The sequence below is a fragment of the Gorilla gorilla genome, chromosome 22 (assembly GCF_029281585.2).
Source record: "Gorilla gorilla gorilla isolate KB3781 chromosome 22, NHGRI_mGorGor1-v2.1_pri, whole genome shotgun sequence".
NCBI lineage: Eukaryota > Metazoa > Chordata > Mammalia > Primates > Hominidae > Gorilla > Gorilla gorilla.
The window spans coordinates 29,997,336-30,011,413 of NC_073246.2; the positions used below are offsets into that span (position 1 = coordinate 29,997,336).

The 14,078-nt window shown below is 33.9% G+C and overlaps 1 long non-coding RNA gene across 1 annotated transcript; it reads left to right on the plus strand.

Moving 5' to 3' along the window:
- Positions 1-322: 322 nt before the first annotated feature.
- On the plus strand, positions 323-12,975 carry LOC109024450 (uncharacterized). The gene is made up of 3 exons (XR_002003950.3): positions 323-456; positions 11,188-11,241; positions 12,361-12,975. It is a non-coding gene; the product is annotated as an uncharacterized lncRNA (long non-coding RNA).
- The last annotated feature ends 1,103 nt before the right edge of the window (positions 12,976-14,078 follow it).

Consider the following 14,078-nt stretch of genomic DNA (forward strand, 5'->3'; position numbering starts at 1 on the left):
GCTGACAGTCACTGGCCTCACCCAGCTCCCACGCAAACTCAAGGGCTGGTCTCACTCTCACCATGCCCCCATAACCCCAACAGCCCAGAGTCAGTTTTTAGGCGGAGGGTGAGAATGGCTTGAAAATTTGCTGAATGCTATCCATCTCCCAGCCCCTAGAGAAAAGGGCTTTAGTTCCTCCCCCTGCCTGTGAAGTCTGCAGGCCAGATTCGCGCCCTCCCCTGAGTTCTGGCCAGGAGGCTTCTTGCCCTGTTCAAATGGTTACAAAGTTCAGCTAGAGAATTCCTTCTCCCTGTAGAGTTTTACCCCCTGCTCCTCTGGCCGCCCTCCGGATGGATCTTTGTGTTGCCAGGCAGGAATGGGCTGCTTGGGGACCCAGTGAGCTCCGAGGGCCTTTCTGCTGCTTCCTGTACCCCTGTGTATTTCGCTCAGCTCTCTGACTTGACTCAGCTCCAGGTAAAGTCGGAAACTTCTCCCACAAACACCTTCAGCTTCTCCAGTGGGGGGGTGTGTTCGGGACACTCCCTTTCCCACTTGCACAGTTGGGACACTCATAGTATTTGGGGTGTCTCCCGGGTCCTGCAGGAGCAGTCCGCTTCCTGCAGAGGGGCTGTGGGTCTTCTCGGGATTGCTACTTTATTCCTGAAGTTGATCTGGAGCTAAAATTCACAGTGCAAGCCTCCGTAGCTTGCTCTGCCTGGAGCTTCAATCTAGTCCTGCCTCCTGTCCATCGTGATCCCCTGAATCTCAGCACATAGTATTTTTGATAATACATATTTTCCATGAAGTTTTGAAGATCCTATGTATTTAAATTTATTTTCACCAATTTTATTTCTCTTCCTCATATCCCAGAGTTAACTAATTTTCTACACTTGGTGTTCAGTACTACCATTTTTGTTATTTCACACACTACATAAATATCTAATACAAAAACACTGTCTTGTATTGCACTGACAAAATATATACGTATTTTTAGAAACTTCTTGTTTTTCATCTTTATTTGTAATAATTGATTCATGTTGATTCATAAAGCTTTGCTCAGGTATGGTTAAACAACTGCTAAATTCCAGTATTCTATTGTATGAAAACACCAAAATTTGTCTAATTTTTGACTGATGGGCATTTCTAATTTTGCCTCATAGCAAAAAGTGCTACAGTGAAAATATTTGCTTTATATACAAGTCTTTATATAAAAGTGCAGTGGACTCACTAGGCTACATACCTACACACACATACACATGTAATTTTTTACTTTTTGGGTTAGTGGATTTTTCCCTAGATTTGTGTTGCCAAACTGCTTTGTCTTATGTTGATACTGATTTATATTCCCATCAGATATGGGAATTTATTTCTTTTTTCTTTTCTACATCTGTATCTTCACCTGGTACAGTTACCTTTTTAAATTTTGAGGGAAATGGTTTATCACGTGTGCTTATTGGATTTTCTCTTCTCATTAGCAAACTGATTTCTCTCCCTGTGCTAATTTAAATTTACTCTTCGGAGAATTACCTGTTATTTTTGTGAACATAAAAAGGTCGAATTGTCAAGGCAGACTCACATGGATTACTGCTGTTATACCATGTCAAACTTCACTGATAAGTACAAGCGTACAAGTAAACACAAGCCATTTCCAGAAAAGCAAGGAGTGGCCTGGGACATCTATGACAGCTGCCCAGATCCTTCCTTTTCTTATCATCACACTCTGTCCCAGGTTAATAAATAGGGGGACAATGAAAAATGTAATTTGTATATTTAATGTTCATTGTTTTTAAATACCATATGCTTAAATTATTATATAACATATAAACATAATATCCCTATTTAAAATAGCAATTATAAATACCAAGATAGGAACCAACAATTCCTCTGCCTTCAAATGCCACTCCTATTATCATAAACAGTTCAGTATGAATAGTTTTTCATATCCTTTCAATCCTACTAATTTATGAATAAATAAATTAAAACTTTACTTGGTTATATTGTTTCTAAACACATTAAATCCATACCTATTACAAAAATCTCTAGTTAGTAGTTTAGGTCTATATCAAATTTAAGAGAAAAAATTTAAAAATGCCTTCAATATGAATGATTCCATTGTTAATGATCATTACTTTTTTGTGCATATGTCCTTTCAAATGTTTTTAGTTTAAGCTTTACTAAAATATTTACTATGAGCTGAGTGAAATGATAAGTTTGGTTCAACTGGTAAATTGCTCTATTTTTGCTTAAGACAAACTATCTGATACTGTTCTTTATATTAAGACTCACTTTGTTAAGTGAGAGTTTTCTTAAATGGTCTGTTTCATATAAAATATCTGAATTGTTTAAAGGCCTTACTAAAGTTACTGTATAAAAGTAATTCATATGGACTACATTTCTTGACACTAACAGCATATAAAATAAGCAGTACAAATGCATGAAGAACGAGAGAATTTTGATAACTTGACTTAACGTTTCATAGATTCATTCTGTAGCTAATTGGTTTTCCTTAAATTCTGCTTAGTCTAGTAGCAACTGTGGGCAGAACATTTTTGGCATCACGAATCAGACATTCTAGATTAGTTGGTAATGATAAAATGACTTTTGGTCCTGAACGCTTACTTACTTTATTCTACTTGTATACATCGTGCATAATATTTTTAAGAAGTAAAATATGCAATGAAAAGTATTCTACAGAATAAAAATTCTGGCAGTGAAATGTATTAACAGATATTTGAAGCATATTTTGTAAAATGTGTATTCCTTTGCAGAAAATATAAATTGACATTATGATGTTCAAATACTATTGATCTTGTGTTGGGTTAAGATTTTTAGGAGTATAGTTTATAGCATTTCAAATATTTTTTCTGCAAAGCCAGCATTAAGTTATTTCTAAAAGTTTGATCTATTTAAAAATGGTAAGATCTTGATTATTGGCTCTCTAAATCCTGCAGTTCAGGACATTTTGAACAAGCTGTAGAATTCTAAAAGACAGAATACGTATTGAGAAGAATATAAAATAGCCAAAAGCCGATGGCTTATCTTTATGCCAGTCATAGTATAAAGTATTCAAAAACACTTGTTTAATTTATGTTCCAGCTAATATTTGACAGTTATTACATAGAAACACATAATAATATGATTTATTTTATATGTGAAAAGATAACTTCACAACTTTATGAACAGCAGGTAAATTGAGGAAAGATGCTACTAGCAGTAAATATGCTCACAGTCAGACTGAAACCTGAGTCTCCTTTGAAAATTGATTATGGGCTGGGTTCAGTGGCTCACACCTGTAATCCCAGCACTTTGGGAAGGTGAGGTGGGCAAATCACTTGAGCCCAGGAGGTTGAGACCAGCCTGGGCAACACAGGGAGAACCCCTTCTATAAAAAATAAAAAGAGAAGAAAAGAAAAAAGAAAATTAATTATGGAAAGATATCAAATTGGAAATTACCATTGATTAAATGGATTGTTACTGTTGTTGTCATTGTTTTCTCAATTAATTGCATTAATATGAGAGACTCCTGAGGGTACATCCTATGGTTTGGTGAAAAGAGCAAATATTAATAGTTTGGGATCATAAGAACCAGTTGTATTTCTCAATAATAGTATAATTTCCAGCACACAGCATTGTTAAACTAGAGTTATATCTGCAGAATACTAGCTATATTTCTATGCAATGTAGATATGTTGGAAATAAAACTGAAAAAACTTTGTAACTGCACTTGAAGAGCTTTCTGATCTTCTTATCAAGAAAGTTTTCTTAAAATGCTAATTAAAAGGAGCATTTAATCAAAGAATCCAATGTGCCTGGTGTGTAAGGCATTCTTTTTCATGGTTTTAAGACATTTTCACAAATGGTATCTATACACAAAACTGATAATGATGAAACATCTTTAGTCTGCCATTCTTTAAGAAATTATGGTGTGAGTTCATACTTATTAAAAAATCATCTATGATGATGTTTATTTCTGCTTATATAATCTTATGAAAATCGTATTAATAAGAGGGGATGTTTAACAAACCTGTTTTAGAAGTGTTACATCAATTTCACTGCCTTTTCCTAGAGAATTAAGAATGAATGTGACATATAACATCTAACCCCTAATTTGGAAATTAAATTTTCATATTTATTTAAGTTGATTTTAGTCCAAGTTTGGAAATGTGATTAGACTAAATTCATAATTTAAAATATTTTTGAAGGAATCCATTAACTGATCTTGTAACCAGGATTTTTGTGTGACAAATGATAATAGTTGTATTAGGTATCTCTACAAAAAATATTGAGGATTTTTCAGTGTCATACAAGCCATGCAGTACCGATCCATGCTTTTATGAACCCCCTCAAATAACCTTGCTGCAATGGGTCATATACTGGGCTTCACTCTGAAGACCACCCAAAATCTCCATCTGCTCCACATAGAATTGCCATCCTGCTAGTATGTATTCCATGGTCTACAGCTGATATTAAACACATTCATTCACGAAGCAATTCAATATGATAATTTTCATTTAAGTCAAAAGTAAAATATTATTATAGCAGTTACATTCATGATTATGCTTAAGTTTATCCCAGTTTCCAACAGATACTCCTGACAGCCAGCTTTGGTCTCGTTGCCATAATATCAATCTCTATATTGTCATTTCTAGAGACAGATGCACGTGCTATGGCCATGACCATAATTCTCCTCTTTAGAATGCAGTGGCTGGCTTTCTGTGCAGCAGATTAGACACTCTATTAAGTCATATAGATGATAAATGATGAAAAGATAGATAAATAGATAGATAGATAGACAGACAGACAGACAGACAGACAGATAGATGGTAGATGGGGGTGGGGGAGTGAGGGGAGCCAGGCTTTTGGTTATGAACCTAATCTAACTTCCTGTGTGACATTAATGTAACTCTCTATTGAAGAGTTTCTGTACTTTTGACTAAATCTCTCAACTAGAGCTATATTTCAAAATTTCCAGCTTTCTGACAAACTAGTTGAATAAGAGACCAGGTCTAAGAGCAGAGATGAGCTGTAGCCCTGTGAGGAAAATGATCAAAATTTGGAAAATTGAATGTACTTAGAATAGTTGATTACAGATAGCTATATTCTTCCAAAATCTTCTTCAGTAAATAGACTTTTAGAATACAAATGTATTTTAAAACTTTCAATATATGTTTAGAATGATACAATAGAAATAAAAATCCTCATTCTTAACTTTAGAAATTAAATTCAGATTAGAGGGGTATTAATTAATTTTTGAAATTTTTGAGTCAGGAAAACTTTAGCAAAAAACTAGTATCATTTTATCACAATACAGATGAGGAACTTCAGCCTTAAAGATACCAAAATTTATGGCTAATGAATCAGGTCTAAAACCCAGATCTAATTACTTACCAGCTTATAACCGGAATCAAAATGTGTGTATTTATTATTTCTCCCCAATTCACACATTTTTACTATTCAATTTGTGGTTTATTTGTAACTTGTAGATAATTTGTTTTAAGATTAATAGTCTAGATATGAATATGCCTCTTTTAATAAGTATTTTAAACCTCAAAATATTATAGCTATTTTATAATGCATCACAGTATTTAGGAGATTCTTTGAAGGGTTTCTAAAACAACTTTTATAAAAATAGTGATATTTGTGTTTATGTCCACCCCCAAAACTACACGTTTGCTTATATTTCAGAATATTTTGAAAAGAAGAAATTTATAATAAAAGTAGCTGCTGTTCACAGAACATCACTGTGTATCTGACAGTGAGTTGAACTCTTGAGGAATGTGTGTTTTATTAAATTCTCACAATTTACCATGTTAATCACTGTTCCTTCCATTTTACATAGGAGGAATCTGCATAGATTAGAGGAAAAAGTTAAAAGGAGTATGAATGAAAAAACTACGTGTACAAGATGTCCAAAACAAGATGAACAAAACTATACAATAAAGTTCATTTCAATATACAACATGTATTATATTCAACAAGGCTCAAATTTTTTGATAAAGGGAAACAGAGACCTCTTTTTCTAGCCGGAAGATATTTTTCTTGGGATGTTTTGTTTATGCTGGCTTGAATAACACTATGGTGAATGTCATAAGATTAATTCATTTTTAACATCTCTGTAAAAGCCAAGGATGCAGTGTGTCCGTGGGGAATTTAAATCATACATTTTAATACACATATTAAAATTATGGATTCTCAAGTAATGATAAATTAACAGAACCCTTTGAGTTTTTTTAATTATAAGGCATTTTTTGTTTGTTGGTTTGTTTCTGTTTTTTGAGACGGGGCCTCGCTCTGTCATCCAGGCTGGAGTGCAGTGGCGCGATCTTGGCTCACTGCAAGCCCCGCCTCCCTGGCTCAAGAAATTCTCCTGCCTCAGCCTCCCAAGTAGCTGGGACTACAGGCACCCGCCACCATGCCCAGCTAATTTTTTTGTATTTTTAATAGAGACGGGGTTTCCTCGTGTAAGCCAGAATGGTCTCAATCTCCGGACCTCGTGATCTGCCCGCCTTAGCCTCCCAAAATGCTGGGATTACAGGCATGAGCGACCACGCCTGGCCAATTATAAGGCTTTTAATTAAGAAAATTAATTTTTTTAAATGTGATATTTTATTTAATTCTTTGCTAAATTAACTGTATATGGGCCTACAAGAAAAATATTCTGTTTCCATTCAAAGTAAAATTATTTGTAAAATATTAAGCCTACTAATAATAGCATCACCATTATTTTAAACAAAATAGGAGACTTGTGCAAAGACCACTCTCATCTAAAAGCCATGACCCAACTACCAATATGATTTTCTTTAAAAAAGAAATAAGAATGCTTTTACACTGTTGGTGACAGTGTAAATTAATTCAACCATTGTAGAAGACAGTGTGGTGATTCCTGAAGGATCTAGAACTAGAAATACCATTTGACCCAGCAATCCCATTACTGGGTATACACCCAAAGGATTATAAATCATTCTTCTATAAAGACACATGCACGTGTATGTTTATCGCAGCACTATTTACAATAGCAAAGACTTGGAACCAACCCTAATGCCCATCAATGATAGACTAGATAAAGAAAATGTGGCACATATACACCATAGAATACTATGCAGCCATAAAAAAGAATGAGTTCATGTACTTTGCCAGGACATGGATGAAGCTGGAAACCACCATTCTCAGCAAACCAACACAGGAACAGAAAACCAAACACTGAATGCTCTCACTTATAAGTGGGAGTTGAACAATGAGAACACGTGTACACAAGGAGGCGAACAACACACACCAGCGCCTGTCAGGGGGTGGGGGGCAAGGGGAGGGACAGCATTAGGAGAAATAACTAATGCATGTGAGGTTTAAAACCTAGATGACTGGTTGATAGATGCAGCAAACCCCCATGGCACATGTATACCTACGTAACAAACCTGCACACTCTGCACATGTATCCTGGAACTCAGAGTAAAAAAAAAATTTTTTTAAAGGACTTTGCTCTGCTTAGAAATGGGAATAATTACGACAGAACAATATTAATGGAAAACACATGGTAGATATGAATGAACACTGTGAAATGTTAGGAAGCAGGGAATGAAAAATTGCCTCCTTGACAATAGTAAAATTTCAACATGATCCCTGAGAACCATCAGATTTTTAAATAGCATTTTCTCCCCGCTAGGGTTTGAGTTTCTAGCAGGCTCCTGCGCGATGCAAGTGCTGATGCACGAGGTCACACTTTCAATAGCAAGAGTACAGGCACCACTTAAAGTAACAATTTACATAGATCTGTTTACGACTTAAAAGTTGATAAAAGTATTCTATAGGAATACTAGGAAAGAAAGAAAGAAAATTCTAAAGAAAAAAATAATAATTCCTATAGTCTTCAAAGTCTGAAATAATCATTCCCATATGGAGGCATTTCCTTCCAATTATTTTTGTTTGTATATAGTTAACTAATAGTTACCTATTCTGACATCTAACTTTGTTACTTAAGAAATCATGGGCATTTTCCCCATGTAAATATTTTTTTCATAAAATACCTTAAGGCCAACAGAATATTTGGCCATTTAGTTATACCATAACTTATTAGCCCAGTTTCTCTCCTGTGAAATATTTCGATTATTTCCAGTGTCTTATTAGTATAAATAATATGTGGGTAAATAATTTTGAAATTTCTGATTATTTTCTTACAAAAGGTTTTCTAAGAGTTGGATTACTTTGTCAAAGGATATGAATGGTTTAACACTCTTGAATTATATTGCATATGCTGAGTCTATCTCAGCATTATTGTTTTAAAAATATGCTTGTCAGTTGAATAAATGTAAACTAGTATTTTCACTTAGTTTATTTTATTACTAACATGCTTTTATCCATTTCAATGGCTCCTGTCCTGAGAACCAATTTATGCCTACCAAATTGTTTCTTATTTTAACTCAATAATCATGTTAGAGTTCCTTTTATATTAAACATAAATTGCTTGCAAATATTTTCCATTTTTGTCTTTTTTATTTAATTTTTTTAATTTAATTTGTGTGTGTGTGTGTGACGGAGTTTCGTTCTTGTTGCTCAGGCTGGAGTGCAAAGGTCCAATCTCGTCTCACAGCAACCTCCACCTCCTGGGTTCAAGCAATTCTCCTGCTTCAGCCTCCCGAGTAGCAGGAATTACAGGCATGTGCCACCACACCCAGCTACTTTTGTATTTTCAGTAGAGACTGGGTTTCTCCATGTTGGTCAGGCTGGTCTCAAACTCCTGATCTCAGGTGATCCACCCGCCTCGGCCTCCCAAAGTGCTGGGATTACAGGCGTGAACCACTGCTCCGGGCCTTATTTATGTTTTTACCATGAAGAAATTTTTGATTTTCACAGTGTTTTATATGTAGAAAGTCATTGCAAATTCAAAGCTGATTTTGTTATTTTATCTTAGATTATTGTGGTTTAAATTTTTTAAGTATGTAATCTAACTGTAATTGATCTTATTAATGTGTAGTTTGGACCTCATTTGATTTTGTTTCCAAGGTAAATTTTCAAACACATTTTGTTTAATAAGAAATATCTGCCTCATGAGTTTTAATGATTCTTAAACCATATATTAAAAATTTAGGAAAGCAGGAGTTGTCTCTGGACATTCTAATGTCTTTCACAATACTTCTATAAATCATTGCGATGACAGGACACATTTAATTATGTCTAAAATATCTGGGGGTACACTTCTTTAATTCCAACTTTTCTTCATCTACTTTATAACTTTAAAATAAAAAAGGATCATTCTTTCAGATGAATAACCATATTATGTTAAAAGTTAAGAGTCTCCTCAAGACTATGAGTGGCTTTAATATCATATTTAAACGTCATGTGAGTTTCCTATTGCTATGTAATTAATTACTACAACGTTAGCAGCTCATAGGTCCCAAGTCCAGCACAGTGTGGTTGGCTCACTGTTCAGGCTGAAGTCAACGTGACAGCAGGCTGTGTTCCTATCTGGTGTGAGGATTCTTTTCCAAGTTCATTTCTGTTCTTGGCAGAATCAGTTCCTTGCAGCTGTCACACTAAAATCCTCTGTCGTTTTTTTTTTTTTTTTTTTTTTTGCTGGCTGCCTACCATAAGTGTAAATTAATCTAGGAAAAAATAGGACACTTTAATAATATTTAGACCTTCATTAACTAGCTTAAGCAAAATTCAATATATTCCAAATTTTATATATATATATACACACACATATATATATATTCATAATTCTTATAATCATGTTTGTACAGGTCTTTTATGTGTGCTGTACAGATTTGCTTATGTTTTGCATTTGATTTGGGTACAGATATTTTAGTCTAACTCATCAGTTATACAGAAAACTTCAGCATTTTCTCTCTTTCTTCTTATTCTCCTAATGCCTATCTGAAACCTTTTGGTAATTCATTTGTTTTTAGTTAGCTATCTTTAGTTTTCTAATATTAATTAAAATGTCCTGAAATAGTTATTTGTTTCAATACTTAAACATAATTAAATTTCATAATAATGTAAAATGTTAAAATATTAATATTATTAATATATTTAATAAATTTAATTAACTATAAGTTATATTTTATAACCATCACAATTATATTTACCAATGGCTACTGATTTCATATAGTTTTTCTTAACCATATTTCAAAAACTAACTTTCTAGTCCTACTTAAACCATTTTTTTCTTATGTTCTGCTTTGCTTTTTAATAGAAATGAGTATCTTATTTTTACTTTTGACATCCATTGAAATGATCTTATAGGTTTTCCTTTAGAATTATTGGTGTTATAGTAGCAATTAATTTTCTAAAATTTAAAGCAAAAATAATAAAATGAACACAGTTTAAGTGTATAGTTGGATGCATTATGACAAATGCATAGATTTTTATACCCACTACACATTAAGCCTTTGTATACCATCCCTACTCTGTCATCCCAGCACCAGCAAACCAGAGATCTACTCTTAAATATCCTATGAATGGAATCACACTACATGTACTGTCTTGTGAATGTCGTCTCTCTGTCCACATAATGCTAATGAGATTCATCCACGCAGTCGCATGCATGGGTAGTTCATTCTTTTTCAATAGGAAGCATTATTCCACAATCTGCTTATTAACTCTCCTGCTGATAAACATTAGGGTTATTTACTGTCTTTTACTACATTGTGTAAAGCTTCTATGCAGCATCTTGTTCAAGTCCTTGCGTGGAATTACATGGCTGTAGAGTAGGCATATGTTTAACCTTTCAAGAAATGGATTAATCTTTCAAAAGTAATTGTACCACTTTGTACTCCCACAAGCAATGTATGAACGTTCCAGTTGCTCCACTTCCTAGCCAACACTTGGGATTGATAGTTGTTTTAATTTTAGGCATTCAAATGGGCATAGAATGATAGTTCAGGTTGCTTTGTAAGTACATTAGGGAAGCATCCAACTTACGCTTGATGAGGTCAAGTAAGAATTTCTAAAGAAAAGAATATGTAAGAAGAATACTCAAACTGAAAGAAAACAACCTATTAATGTGTGATTCTTACTTAGCCATAGTGAATAGCTCTTCAAACATTTTTATTAAACTTGTTTTGGCACTATTTTGATTAGAAGTTTGCAGACTGGGTTTTTTGATTGTGCCAGTGTGTGCTTTTTAATGCGTCTATGTATGTTTATGTGGGTATTTAGACTAATGATAACTTCAAAAATGTATTTGATAACTTTCCATTTTTTTTGCAGAAATATTCTTTCATTAATATTACATGCTTATGGAACTTTACCTATTGATTAAAGGTGAATATTAATATTATTTTTATAATAAAATATTATAAAATATAATATGCATATTATAAATATTAATATAATACATATTCATAATAAATCAAATGGCATTTTATTATTTAAATAATACATTATTTTAAATAACATATTTAAATAAACAACATATTTCAATACAATATGTAATATTATTTTTAAATGATAATTGAGGCTCATAAAATTAGGCAGAATGATAATTCTAGCAGTAGAAGGGCTTCAGTTTTTATTGATTTATGAGATAAAATCTTATATCCTTGTATATAAACTGTGGATGGAACACATCAAGACTTAAGCTCAAGTAAACTGTCAGTCACCAGTATAAAAAAAATGCTACTACGTATTGTGTTGTAGAATCTATAGCATACTTTATAATAGCTGCAAACCTGTATTATTTCAGGTTCTCATACTACAGCCCAAAGTGTCCTAAGGGAAACTTTTGTGACCCCATTACTTTCCACTCCCAAAGCATATTTGCTAAAATGATGATAATGATGATGATGATGATGATGATGATGATGACGATGATGATTTGAACTTAATAGCTTTAGATTGACTTAGTCTAAAAGTATTTCATAACATTATTTTACTGATTTGGCCAGGACAAATTTTCATTTTGCCTCCCAGTAGTCTTCAGCAATTCAGAATATAGGATACACTGTTGCCCAGATATGTTGTAGTCAAGGCTGATTTAAATCTTTATAACATCTGATTGTATGAAATTAAATAAAAGCTTCCCCCAGACCCTAAAAGATCATTTTAGTAAACAGTGTAACTTTGGTGTCAGCATATGTAGTTATGCAATAAAGAGAACAAATTGTAATTCCATAATCTCTCTCCGGAGTTAGGTGAATAACCACATCTGTGGTATAGGGAATGGAAAGATTACTTTCAATCTATTCTAAAGAAACTCTGCTCTAAAATATATTAAGCAAAAGTAAAATAAATTAAGAGTTGATTATCATTCATTCAATAAAGCTGGTGTATAATTAGCAATCTACCTGAAATTTCTCCTAGGCATATTCTATGTGTTGCTGTTAGCATTATAAAAGTGTTACAATAAAGGATGCTGAAAAGAAATTTTCTTCCTTCTTTTAGGCATCTACCCCTGGAGAAAGAGCCCAATGAGAAGTAATCTCTGAAGCCCAGATTTCCTAAGGATGAAGCTTCAGGAGAGGCCTTATCAATCCTGACAACAAACTTTTCTCGTCAATTTAGTTTCATTTAACGGAAGTTTTAAATGTGGAAAGTTCAGAAGGCTATTAAAATTGGTTCCAGCTATCTAAGATACACACACAACCACACACGCACACACACACGCACACACACGGTAGAGATAAATATGTTCGAAAATCCAGCTCAATGTTACTAGAAAATTTGATCAGAATCTGGTGAAATAAATAGTAAACTTACTAAAAATGCCAAATATCCCAGAAGTTGCTTAACATTTGATCAAAAACTCTGTCCAGTCAATTTCTGCTTCTTTCAAAAATACTCTGCTGAAAAGCCAAAGGAGAAATGGGGCTGGTACCTTCAATATAGAGAATTCCAAGTAAGATTAGATCCCAGAAGGCTTAGTGTGGCTTTCTAGGACTCTCACTATTAGGCAGTAACCTACCATTCACCTCTGTTTCCCAGATTCACCTTGCTATACCTTATAACTTAAAATATAAATTCCAACAATGTACTGCACTCAAAAAAATTATTTCTCAATTTGTTTGCTCATACTATTGATTTTTTTCTAGAATCTAAATAATTGTGAATTAACTATGATAGCAGTATGCACAAACAGTAAGTGAAATCAGACCTATTTATTCTGAGAGGAAGGAGGTGTCAGGATTTTCACAGAAGAAGAGCACTAAGGCCAGGTGCAGTGGCTCATGCCTGTAATCCCAGCACTTTGGGAGGCCGAGGCAGGCGGATCAGGAGGTCAGGAGTTCTAGACCAGCCAGACCAACATGGTGAAACCCCGTCTCTACTAAAAATACAAAAATTACACGCCTGTAATCCCAGCTACTCAGGAGGCTGAGGCAGAAGAATCACTTAAACCCGGGAGGCGGAGGTTGCGGTGAGCTGAGACCGCGCGACTGCACTCCAGCTTGGGCGACAGAGCAAGACTCCATCAAAAAAAAAAAAAAAAAAAAAGCAAAGCACTAAATCTCATATGTGAAAGATGAGTAGATTTTTCCTAACAGGAGCAATAAAAATTAGAGCTAAAAATAATTTCATGAAGCAAAATATTCAAAGAAGATGAAGAATGAATAAAGACAATTGATCTGGTAATTCACAAGCCAAGCTTCAGTAAGTGGTAGGATAGAAGCTGATTTTTAAGTGTAAAATGAGCAAATTATGCTGAATAAAGAAAATTATTTAAAAATTGTCAAGAAATAACTAGAGACCCAGGGAAGACAATTGTCATTTTAAGGCTTAATAATGTTTGCAGACTGAAGGAAAAGATGCAGTGGAGGATGAGAGACCTTAGCAGGAGATTAAAATAGTGGAGCATTTTTGTGGCAATGCCATTCAATAAGAAGACAGCATTGGAAAGAAGAGAGACATTTATCCCTCCTAGGTAGGAAGCAAAAAGTAGAAATTTGTAAAGAAAAAAGTATTGGGAGATAAGGAAGAATCACAGGTGTAATCCTTAACATCCTAAATCAAAATTATTGTTTATGTGTTTCTCCTTCCAGAAATGAAACTTGTAATAGACGATCTTTGGCTTAATATCCTTCTATCTCCAGCACCTGACGTATGGCAGGTCTCTCAATATGTAATTAAGATATGGATCTATGGAGGTACAATAATTCTTGTTATAT